We start from the raw sequence: 13,181 nt of genomic DNA on the forward strand, positions 1-13,181 counted from the left end.
AGACACTCTGTGGAGTTATTTGTTTTCTACGCTGAATGTGACAGTTACCAGTGGACATCTGGGTTCTGTCTAATGCCCACCCATTAGTCTTGCCATTAGTCTTTCCATTCATACTATGCACATTTGAGTTCAATGTTTTTGAAAAGCAACTATTTTAACATCACAACTAAATGTTTTGAGGGTTTATTTGATTTGACAAAGAAAAGTGACTGGTTCTTAAATGTTGTTTACTGTTGCGTAACCGGATTAAACACGGTTTATTTATGTGTTTATTAACTGTGGTTTTTAGTTCAGGGCACATAATTCCATCAATGCATGACAAATAGTACACAAAGTTTCCTCTAAACTCTACATTTGTGTGAAATCTACAACTCTAAGGACTAGTGGGTATGCTCATGCATGATTAGGAGCGAGATAACTTCTTCACAAGAGGCATTGGAACAAGGAGTCAAATCAACTCTTTGATATTTTTACTTTGCATGAGGGTTAGGATTCCACTTAGCCATCCTGAGAAAAACCTTTGTGTGTTGCTGTATTAGAATCCCCATTCCCCTTCTCAGCCATGTGAAGACAGTGAGGATCACAACCTTGTGACGGTGTGCAGTTTCACAGCTTCTCTCTGATTAAATTAGCTGGAGCTTAATTTAGTCCTGTGTTTGTGCTGCAGCTTCCTCCACTTCTTCCCTTTGTTCTCAAAGTGAGGCATCAGATGATCTACCTGGATGTGGTACTGTACGTTTTCAAACTGGGCCCTCAAATTGTAGCCTGAATCTTAGAAATCACGGTCCAAACAATAACAATCAGTGTTCATACAGTATGTGTTTTGAAATCATAGCTGACTACAATCAAAGAAATATAATAATAATAATACAATAATTTATTGTATTTTGATACTGTTCTTAATACTGTCTCTTCTGTCAAAATACAGATGGCAGGGCGCCCCTCAAGATGGAAAATTACACAGGAAATAATCTGGAAGAAAATCTATAAAAGGTACCATGGTGAAATAACTATCGGATGAACCCTCACTCGATCCACATCCCCTACCCCCCATTACTGAAACGACGCTGCAGGATAGCAGGAATCAATGGCACATAATGCATACCAGTGCGATGAATGTATGAAGTTTAATAGAGCGTGAAAATGGCAGTCTAATGACAGAGATGGATTTTTCATTTGAAACACCGAGCCTGAACCTGCCTGGCTGTGCCGCAGCGTAGCTCACTAACACACTGAGATGAGAAGAGAGGCTAGATGCTAGAGTGCCTACACAGCACGGCTGAAAGGGCGCATCCAAGGCTTTTTATTCATGTGATTCTCATAATCATATATGTCCCAGTAGACTAGCCTGCTGTCTTTTCTCAAACACAGACAGCACAAGTGCTGGTGCACTGCCATTTAAATACTTAAAACATCTATCTTGCGGTGATACCGCTGTATTGTTATGTTAATGACTAAAACACAGCCTAATTATTAGTGAGGGACTATCAACAAATCTTAAGGATGCAAACACAAGTCCAATACATGGATGGTAAGAGTGGTTAAATTACCTTGAAAGAGAGGAACCAGGCTCTACCTATTCTACTGGATTTCCACTGACACAACCCCCGGTTAGAGGGGAATAAGACAGTCGAAGAATGAACACACACAGGGAACTTTATCTACACACTGACAAAGATGAACATGGGTATGTACATGGTGTTACAGAATCCCCATGCCGAGGGCACTGTGTGGGACTAATTTCCAGCGTGTGTTGTTGTTTATGTCTGGCTGGCACCACGTACTCTAGCTCTCCCCCTCATATGAGAGATGTGGCTTCAGCCAATCAGACTGTCCCCATGCACCCTACACTTTGCCCATGCACTGATCATGCATGCTGTGATTGATCAGATCCTACTATTTGTATAATATACAGTCCTTGCCATTATTCTTACTTAAGCGGTAAATCCGGGACACTCAAATTGCTATAATATGTTACGTTTGGTATGGTTTCATAAGACAGATGGCTACATCAGGTAAAAGTAGGGTGGTTGGTTGGGTGGGTGGGTGGGTGGGTGTATAATGCGGACGTCTAGCATCCCAAAAGTTGCGAGGTCAAATCTCATCAAGCACAAGTTTAGCATTTTTGCGTTAGCCAGTTAGCTAACGTTAGCCACATAGCCACCTTGCTAGAATTCGGAACATATCATATGTTTTGCAAATTCATAACTTATAATAAGAACTGTAATTCGTAAGATATCATATGAAATGGGTGATGGACATCCACAAATTAATACATACCATACGAAACGTAACATATCATACTAAATGGAGTGTCACCGATATACGTAAAGAATAATACGAAATTATCTGAGACCTGTCACGATCGTTGGAATAAATGGACCAAGACGCAGCATGCTTAGCGTTCCACATGCTTATTAAAGGAAACTCACAAAAACAATAAAGAGTAACGAAACGAACGTGAAGCTATGCAGTGCTCAAGGCAACTACACATAAGCAAGATCCCACAAAAACCCAGTGGGAAAAGGCTGCCTAAATATGATCCCCAATCAGAGAAAACGATAGACAGCTACCTCAGGTGCAAAACCTGACTCTATAGGGGCGGGTCCGGGTTGACATCTAGCCTCGGTGGCGGCTCCGGTGTGGGACGTAGACCCCGCTCCGCTCGCAGATCCGTCAGCTTCGGTGAAGGCTGACTGTGGATCATCGCCGGGGACTCCGGACCGTGGATTGTCGCCGGGGACTCCAGACTGGGAACCCTCGCTGAAGGCTCTGTACTGGGAACCCTCGCAGGAGGCTCTGGACCATGGATCATCACTGGAGGCTCCGGACTGGGAACCGTCGCTGGAGGCTCCGGACTGCAGACCGCCGCAGGAGACTCAGGACTATGAGTCATCACTGGGGGCTCCGGACTGGGAACCGTCGCTGGAGGCTCCAGACTGCAGACCGTTGCAGGAGGCTCTGGACTGCAGACCGTCGCTGGAGGCTCTGGACTGCAGACCGTCGCTGGAGGCTCTGGACTGCAGACTGTTGCTGGAGGCTCTGGACTGCAGACCGTCGCTGGAGGCCTGGTGCGTGGAGCTGGCACAGGACGTACCGGGCTGGGGAGACGCACTGGAGGCCTGGTGCGTGGAGCTGGCACAGGACGTACTGGGCTGGGGAGACGCACTGGTGACCGGGTGCGTGGAGCCACCACAGGACGTACCGGGCTGGGGAGACGCACAGGAGGCCTGGAGCGTGGAGCCGGCACAGGACGTACCGGGCTGGGGAGATGCACAGGAGGCCTGGAGCGTGGAGCCGGCACAGGACGTACCGGGCTGGGGAGACGCACAGGAGGCCTGATGCGTGGAGCTGGCACAGGACGTACCGGGCTGGTGAAACGCACAGGAGGCCTAGAGCGTGGAGCCGGCACAGGACGTACGGGCTGTGGAGGCGCACTGGAGGTCTGGAGCATAGAGCTGGCACAACGTGTCCTGGACAGATGACAACCTTCGCACGGCAAGTGCGGGGAGCTGGCACAGGACGTACCGGGCTGTGGAGGCGCACTGGAGACCTCGTGCGTAGAACTGGCACACATTGTACCGGAACGATAACACGCTCCTCAAAGCGAGTGAGGAGAGCTGGCACAGGACGTGCAGGGCTGGGGAGGCGTACTGGAGACCTGGTGCGTGGAGCCGGTACAGTCTTTACTAGACGGCTAGCACGCTCCTCAGGACGAGTATGGAGAGCTGACTCAGGTGGCATTAAGCTGAGGACACGCTCCTTAGGGCGAACGTCGTGCCTCATGCACCAACACAACAGCTCTCTCATAACTTTCTCCTCCAATTTCCCCATCAACTCACTGACTGCCTCTGATTCACTCCCTTCACTCCCCTCCAAGTTCACCTTCCTCTGCCAGACTGGCTCTGGTTCACCCCTCGACTCCGCCGACCACCCCGTGTGGACTGGCTCTGGTTCACACCTCGGCTCCGCCGCCCACCCCGTGTGCCCCCACCCAAAAGAAATGTTGAGGCTACTTCTTGGGCCTACGCCGTGGCCGCGAACCCCGGTGTCGTCGCTGTCCTTCCTTCGCTGCTTCCACCTGCTTCCATGGCAGGCTTTTGTCTCCTGCCATTACTTCCTCCCAAGTCCAGGATGTCCTTAACTCCTGGATCTCCTCCCAAGCCCAGGATACCTGCTCCTCCTGGGCACGCTGCTTGGTCCTGGGGTGGTGGGATCTTCTGTCACGATCGTTGGAATAAATGGACCAAGGCGCAGAGTGCGTAGAGTTCCACATGTTTATTAAAGGAAACTCACAAAAACAATAAAGAGTAACGAAACAAACGTGAAGCTATGCAGTGCTCAAGGCAACTATACACAAACAAGATCCCACAAAAATCCAGTGGGAAAAGGCTGGCTAAATATGATCCCCAATCAGAGACAACGATAGACAGCTGCCTCTGATTGGGAACCATACCAGGCCAACATAGAAATACAAAAACTAGAGTACCCACCCTAGTCACACCCCGACCTAACCAAATTAGAGAATAAAAGGCTCTCTAAGGTCAGGGCGTGACAAGACCAGGTTGGGTTATTAGGTCATTTATTAGCTATGGTCCTTGTTGCTGTATCCCATATCCCATTCTATCCTACTCTACATATATCTATTTAGGCCAGTGTTTTTATCTCCTGCGTAGCCTATTTACTATCTCTCTGTTTCTGTCCATCACAGAACCATCCCCATATACATCCCCATGTTCATCTTCCTCAGTGTGTAAACAAAGTTCCCTATGTGTGTTAACTCTTGGCCTGCTTTATTCCTCACTAACCGGGGGCAGTGTCAGTGAGTCGCAAACCAGTAAAATACGTAGAGCCGGGTCACAAACCAGTAAAATACGTTGAGCCGGGTTGCTCTCTTTCAGACCTAATGAATTAAAGGCAATCACAGCCATGTACGAATATTTCCTCTACATAAATCAGATGTTCAGGGATATATCGCCTGAAGCATTTGGAGAGAGCTGCAGTGAATGGTGCTGTCATGTTTCAGGTTATGATGCTGTTGGAGCCTGCTCTCATGCTATAACATTAGTATTGATTGGGGAGTCTACAGAGCTCCTATTACAGCACGGGTGTAAAGAAAGAGCAGGTACAGCAGATATGATGAGGACCTCAGACCAGGTGCCAGTAGACTAGAGCAGCACGCCTCTATGGAAGAATGTTAAACAAACATGATGAACAACCGGTCGTATATGAGGAGGTGTTCACCTGCACCTTTGGACTTTCCAGATGAACAAAACATAGAAGGGGATCCAGTTGGATTTCATTTGACCATTTAAAATGGTTTATTATTACACCACACAACAGATACATACTGTATAAATTGTAAGCCTGCCAGAGATTGGGTCAGTCACCAAAGTGTGAAAAGTTGAAGCAAGCTTCAGGAAGTCAGATCACACAAGACTGTTTTTAAACTGTGTGTTTTGGGTACTACTCACAATTTCAGTCCACAGAGAGATCAGGGAGGAATGTGAGACAACAGCCCAAATGAAGAGGGATGGGTGTGTCAGACAGACATATGGTGTAAATAAAACAGTGGTGTAAATAAAACAGTGGTGTAAATAAAGACATGTGGCGCTAGCTGGAGAATGAAGAGGAGAAAGGCTATGGTCAATGATGATTAATGAGCTCTTACATATTATCCAGGCCCCATTATGAGATATAGCCTACACACAGTAGCCCTTCAGTCTAATTATGAGACACAGCGTGCATTACAATGTAGCCCATTTTATTCTGAATGGCAAATGCATGCTAATTTACTATGGTGTTTGCACAGTAGTAGTAAAGTATGAAATAATGATAATACAAAGGGTCTGTATTGTCGATGATCAGTCAGCTCGACCAAGATACTTTTTCATTAGGCCTAAATGTGTGAGATTGATGAAGCTAGTAAGCCTCTAAAACAAGTGGAGCTTAGCATCGACGTCAATCAAGTGGTTACAGTATGGTTTCATTAATGCCACACACACTTTAAGTTATTTTCTTGTACTTACAGTACCTATCATGCCAGATAATTAACGAGGATGTGCACTCTTGATCAGGAGGAAAAGAGAAAAGACAGCCAGCCTGTAAGTTAGCTGACACATCCCTACCGGAACTGATGCTATTTCTCCTCTCCCATGTCCCTAGCTTCCTCTTGCCTTGTTCACGTTCAATTGTAGAGTTTGGGGAAAACAAGGAGAGCATAGCGATGCAATAAATCATGACCAGTGTGTGCTGACAGTGAAACCTACAGTATATGTCTCTGCTGCATTTTGCATTCATCTCTCTATAAGCCACCACCAGGCTATTGAGAAAAGTTGATGTGAACAGTGGATCTATAAATGTTTAAAGTGCAGCGGATGGACAGTCCAGACTAAGACCTTAGTGGCTAACGTGGACTTGTATGGCCACTGCAACAGCTAAGTGATATTAAAATGGTCTAGGACCAAAGGCTTTGAAGCACTCGAGCATTAAACCACACAATTAAAGCCAGCAATATATTCCATGTAAAACCTTGAGGCAATAGAGCATCAACGCTGACATGAAGGCAAAAATAACAGTTCATTTCTTCCCTATTCCCATGTGTTGTTGAAGGCTGCCACTGCTGTGACATATGAAAGGATATCAGGCCAGTGGGAGCAGCAAGAGCTGGTTGATTGTTAACGCCAGGATTTAGGGGCTGTTCCCAGCCTGCCTGTGGCAGCATCTGTATATGAGGGAGGGAGTCCGCCAGGACTCTGGTGAGAAGAACAAGGCCTAATCTTGTGGGCTGTGGCTGGGTTTGATGCCTCTCTGTAGGGTACAGACAGACCCTGGCAGTGTGAGATATGTTTTATCAAGACTACAGATGTAGGATCTTAATTTGATCAATCTTTTCTTTCTGAGAATATTCCTGCACAGCAGGAAATGCAAACGTGTAATGTATCCAAGGTTTAGAAAGTCTTCTAAAGTTTGTAATTTCCACTTTAAAATGTCAGACTTGATTTGCTCTAATAACACATTTATCAAAACCCACAAAAAAAATCCATTAATTATAATCCACATAATAATTCACATTTCCTATTGCTATAGCAAACTGGCTCAAATTAAGATCCTACATATGTAACTCTGACTAGCCACTGCAGATAGGATGAACAGGGAAGAAAGACAACATTATGAGAGCATAGCAGCTTCTCTGGAATTGATATTTGCAAGCAAAAAGTGGGTGACTCTGATGTACCCTATAATAGGGTAATCAGGTAAATAAATAGGTTAAATCAATGCATTTTGCGCATTTGTAGAAAAAATACATTATCAGGTCTTGGGGTGTGAGAGATCTATCAGCCTATTATCTCTCAAGATGTCTGCTTGCTTGTGTGTCATGGAGGAAATTGATTTGAGAGAGCCGCTCTCCCTTTATATATCTATGCCCTAATCCTGTTTGTATGGATGTTTGCATGCATGGGAGCACTGAAGAGGCACACACACATGAACACTTACTCAGTGGGGCTGAGCAGTCAAGCCACTGTGCTCAGAGGAATAACAACCGTGAGTTATGACATCCCCCCCTAAAACAATGACGAATGCTTCGCCTTGTGAGATGAGGTTCCCCCTCAGGAGTTGAGAGAGGGGAAGCTGTACCGCCGTACCGGAATGAATAGATTGTTCAGTCCGTTGTTTATGTCGTAAATCTCAGAAATTAGCCACAGTGTGAACAGATGTCATCTCCGATCAGTGTCAGCCGGCCTCTAATGAAGTGGATCAAACTGTGGGCACATTTCAGCTCTCATGCACTTGTGTGATCAGACTAGAGTAGACACTGGCCATTCTGAATACCCACACTGGCGCTCTAAATAGTAGGCTTTTTGAGTATGCATAAATAGAAAGTTTTATAGTATGTGAAATATCAAAATTTGTTTGCTTTAAATTCCAGGATGTCAAAGTCATTTTGTCTTTTCATCAAGTAGAGTCGTCTTTTCAGAGTCGTCTTTTCACACTCAAGTGTTTGACAACAGCTGATAATCAGAATACCCCGCCATTCGTTGCGCATTAGATGACGCCTCCTCAGTATGGATGAGTAATATGTTGATATGTGTTGCTTAGAGCATACGTTTTTACGGTAGTACTATTAGTACACCGTATTTCATTTTAGTAAGTAGAAGCCAAGACAGATGTTGGACACTGTTTGTTAGTGTAGAGACATGCACTCATGGAGGTGCGCACACAAACAAACACCGACAGTAGTAGAGGCCATCACACATTGTAAATAAATTCTTATTTACAATGACGGCCTACACCGGCCAAACCCGGACGATGCTAGGCCAATTGTGCGCCGCCCTATGGGACTCCCAATCACGGCCGGTTGTGATACAGCCTGGATGTGACTCAAATTAAGATGGTGTAAAACCATCTTAACTTTTCACATGCATGCAACTGCAGATGGTCGTACCATAGATCTCCACGCCCCCATTGTGAGCTCCTATTGGAAATGAATGACCCATTGGAGAATCTGCCAAAGCCATTCTGATAGGTCCATTATAACAGTGGGTGAGCACAACAGGAACTACAAGACCAGCACTTAATATTACTGGCATACTGCACAGGTTTCTTGCACCATCATCCACTTCTAACCTAAAAATTTTATGCAAAATCATTATCCAAACCTCTTACGTAAATGTATTAGAAGAGCCACTTCACTTCCATTTTTGTTCATATTGGATGAATGGCACTACAGTGTCATGTCGACTCAGAAACTGTAAAAGTTGGACACAAACCAAAGGCAGAAAAATACCAATTGCTCTAGGCCTACATTAGAAAAAAAATCTGCTTTTAGGAAAATATTTTAAGCTTGTTTAGAGACGGGCAGCATTTTGATCTGGTTTTAGGGGCATGTTGTTTTGGCGCTAATATGATCATCAGACTGTGATCAAAACTCGGCAGACATCAGGCCCCCTGATGAACAGATGGTCATAGCCAGGAGGAGCAGCAGAGGATGTGAACCAGAATGTGGACTGGACACTCCATGAACATGGAGTCATTTGAAAACTCAAAACTAAAGAAACTTCCAAATATTTAGACTTGAGAGGACAAAGTGGCATCTGATGGTCTGATAGTCTGCTTCCTCAATATGCTGTTTTGGCTCTATTAGTCTAAGCATGATCCAGTAACACGCAATGACCCTGAAAATGGATTATGAGCAGCCCGTTGAGATCCTTGACATTGCGTACTCTATCTGTAACCTCTGAAGTAAGAGGCGCGACAGGTGTATGTAGGGGAGGGGGGTCTACATTCTGTTTGAACTCTGTCAGCTCAGAAAATGAATTGAGATTGAAACTCAGAAATTGTTCATTAAAAATCCCAATACAATTGAAATTAATCCCCTAAATTGACTGAATTAATCATGGAACTGATCTCAACCCAAGCAGATATCAAATATTTATCCCATTAAATACAATAAATATGCTTAGCCAAGGTAGTGTGGGGAGAGTGAGGTTGTAGTGGATCCATTTTGATTATCTCTCCCTCTCTCTCAATACAAACTCTCTCGTGAAATTTCGACCTGAAAGCTTTTGGACATCAGAGCAATGTTGAGGGAATCCTATTTGAGTCAGAAAAAGATACTCATATGATAGGTAAGATACACCTAACCTTGCAGAGAGCCTATCCAACTGACAATCTCTTGGAAATAAATATAAACTATTGGAATTGATTTTGGCACAAAGGTGTGGTTGTCACACCCTGACCTTAGAGATCCTTTTTATGTCTCTATTTTGGTTTGGTCAGGGTGTGAGTTGGGGTGGGTATTCTATGTTCTATTATTTGTATTTCTATGTTTTGGCCGGGTAAGGTTCTCAATCAGGGACAGCTGTCTATCGTTGTCTCTGATTGAGAACCATACTTAGGTATCCCTTTTTCCCACCTGTCTTTGTGGGAAGTTGACTTTGTTTATGGGACATAGCCTTTAGCTTCACGGTTTGTTTTTTGTAGTGTTTATTGTTTTGTCAGCGTCATTTTTCAAATAAAAGAAAATGTACGCTCACATACCGCTGAGCTTTGGTCCAGTTCTTTAGATGGCCGTGACATTGATTGAATTTATTCTGCCACTGTGCTGTGTCTTCTTATTGTCTCAGCCTTAGGCCTATATACCACGATGGCAAGGCACATGAATTTACAGATTATAGAGCAAACAATGCAATTAACACAACACATAGGTTGTAATATGGCCTTTTTTCCTGGCTTGGCTTCCCCGGTATTCTTACCTACGCACCGCTACTGCATATTTCAAGACATGACATATGGGGGTGCGGTGTGATACTCAATGGGTTGGCCAATATTATTCTCATCACTTATATTGAAGAAGCTATTACTTAAATACTGCAAGTCAAATTATACTCAACGTTAAGGGAATGGAAGAATCAAATGCATTATTATATAAATATTGAGAAGAATATGGCTACCGACAAAAACAGCAAAGCACAGTTTGAGGTCATATGCCGTAGAGTCTTACAAGTATGAGAAACAACATTCGGTGTAGATACGGTGGGAACATGTGGGTCTGAACAAGTGTGATGTCATTAATGTTTGTGTAAATGTATTTCTGTGAATGTTAGGGAGTTTGTTTTTGTCTATGTATGTTTGTTTTGAGTTTTTCTTGTCAAGGAAAAGGTTAAAAAACAAAGTGCACAAATAAATCTATACAAACTCTCTCTCTCCCCATCTTTCTCTGCCCTCTCTCAATAAAATGCTGAAAACTGATTGGATCTGACAATCCTTGACAGACACCTTCCTAAACACACATTGTATATAGTATATAGCATCCTTGCATTAGCACTTGAAAAGAAGAGGGAATAACACCAGAATGTGGAATTATTGAAAATCTGGTAGCCACACAGACATATCCCATTATATGAAATTTTCCTCCTTGTGATTGTGATTTTCAATGTATTCCAACACATCTTGGAGTTTAATTAAATCCAATATTCAACATTAAAATCTTAACCCAATCTTAACAATGCAAGAATCTCACTTGAATAGAATCTTCATTTAATTAATTAATTTTCATTCTGACTCATACCTGCTGCTTTTCAATTGATTACATCCCATTATCTATTCTCATCTGAATGGCAGCTAAATAGAGCAGGAAAAACAGAGGGGCTTGCTAGGGGGGCTTGCTTTGACACAGCTGATGAAGGGGCTCATTGTATTGTGTACACAGTAACGAAGAATGTTAGCTTATTACAGCCCACTGGGCTTTAGAGTCCTTGGAGGTGATTCATCTGTTGAGTATCTGGTTAGGCGACAAACCAAAAAAATGGAAAGGGATAAATGTATTTGGACTACATGAGTGCATTCAAGAGCTAGTGCAGCAGATTTGCACGTGCGCACTCACACACAGTCTGAGCAGTGCACACACGCACGCTAAAATGAAACGAGTGAATATCCCTCAAACATCTTGACAGACAAGCAAATACACACTCTGGATTCAGCCCACTTGATGTCAAGGTGCATCAAATAACTTTTTAAATAGCCTGCTTTGACCGCACTCTCACTTTGGACTTGAGTGTGCAAGATTGCCAGTATGTTTTCATAAATCAAATATCATGATCCATCTGATATCAGGACAACAAAAGAGTAATCTTTCCCCAGTTTTTGCAGTCATCTAAAGCAGGGATGGGCAACTGACAGCCCGTGGCCCCCCTTTTGTAGGCCTGAGGTTCCAAGCTGTTTTGGAACTCATTCGAGGTTTTCACCTTACAGTGGAGAGTTTGAATAGTAGAATACACAAGGTGCAATTTAGAAATTTGTTTGTGCATCAACAGTTTTTCTCTTGTCATGTCAGTCACATTAATTACCGACCGGGGGCCTCCATTGATTTTGGTAGTCACACTCATTCTGATATCATATTAAAATGGCAAATGTTTTGTACCGCCCATGGCAAAATGAATAGAAATACATGAAATTATTTAGATAATTGCTCAATTTTCTTAGGGCGCCCAAAAGGCTAGGGCCGGCTCTGACTGCATGTGTGGGTATGGATGTGGTTATGCAGACCCACAAGCCACTCGAGCCATTGCGGTCCCTCATGATGAGTTCAGATTTTTTGTGGCCCCCACCCCCATCGAAGTTGCCCATCCCTGACTCAAAGGATGCAGATCTACAACAAAATGCAGCGATTCCACAACCTTCAAGAAGAAACATTTGAGCTAAACTTGGAGACAAAAAAAATCATAGCAGCAATGATATAAAGATGCATAATGTGTATGTATTGGAGAAGTATCATTCTATTAAATAATCACATGAAGCCCACCACATGATTATTTTCAATGAGCTGAGAGAAAATTAACTCTTACCTTTGAAAGAAACCCACTGGATTTTATTTCAGAAAATTTCGTTTATGAAGACCAAGTTGAATTGATACCGTCCACTCTAAATTTCTATTTTCAACGACTGTGTCTTTCAGCATGTGCAGAAATACGGATTCTTTCCAGAGAACTCCTCTTTGGTTAGAACCCGAGTTTAAGAAAAACAGGTGTAAGGATACAAAGGCATATGTTTAGTCCTGTAGTGGGGGATACAATAGCAGTGCCGAAGAATTACGAGAATAGAACCTCCAGGACCTGTCTTGATGGCGCGGTAGTCCAAATCCCACTGGTCTGTAGACTCCTAACAAATCCTGTCACTTCTCAAACTGCCCAATGACTCTGCGTGCTGAAACCGCTGTCCATTGGCGAGTGGTGCTGAAAGGGTTCCTGCGCTGGTTATTTTCTACTTTACGTGACTGTAGCTTACAAAGCCACCCCCTCCTACACTGCAGGAAAATAGTATTTAATGTCTTACCAATCCATCCGAATACTGAGCTTTATCGTGCAATTCTGACTCTGGCAATGATAGTGACTGATAATAGTACATTCCAGCATGCTGAGTAGAGGGGTTGCGCAAAATCGATGCAAGAAATATTACATCGAAATCAGTTGCCTTTTAAACAAATCAATGTTTCGGTGCAAATAAGCGGCTTGAAAATATCAATTAAGGGCGACAGACAAACGAATTATAAATGTATATCAGAAGATAGTGATAAAAAAACAAAATACCCACGATTATTCTCTGCTCTTTTTACACACTTTTGTCTAACCTTACCTTAAAGTACACGAAAGAAGATATAGCCTATAGAAATACGGCATTTT

General features: G+C 43.5%; 1 protein-coding gene across 1 annotated transcript in view; it reads right to left on the reverse strand.

The window, feature by feature from the left end:
• The window catches only part of LOC129860828 (metabotropic glutamate receptor 4-like), a 334,179-nt gene extending 321,260 nt beyond the window's left edge, over positions 1–12,919 (reverse strand). Inside the window, exon 1 of the mRNA XM_055931640.1 lies at positions 12,348–12,919. The gene's annotated coding sequence lies outside the window, so the exon portion shown is untranslated. The remainder of the gene's footprint in view (positions 1–12,347) is intronic.
• Positions 12,920–13,181: the final 262 nt, after the last annotated feature.

This window comes from Salvelinus fontinalis, chromosome 8 (assembly GCF_029448725.1).
Source record: "Salvelinus fontinalis isolate EN_2023a chromosome 8, ASM2944872v1, whole genome shotgun sequence".
Classification (NCBI taxonomy): Eukaryota; Metazoa; Chordata; class Actinopteri; order Salmoniformes; family Salmonidae; genus Salvelinus; species Salvelinus fontinalis.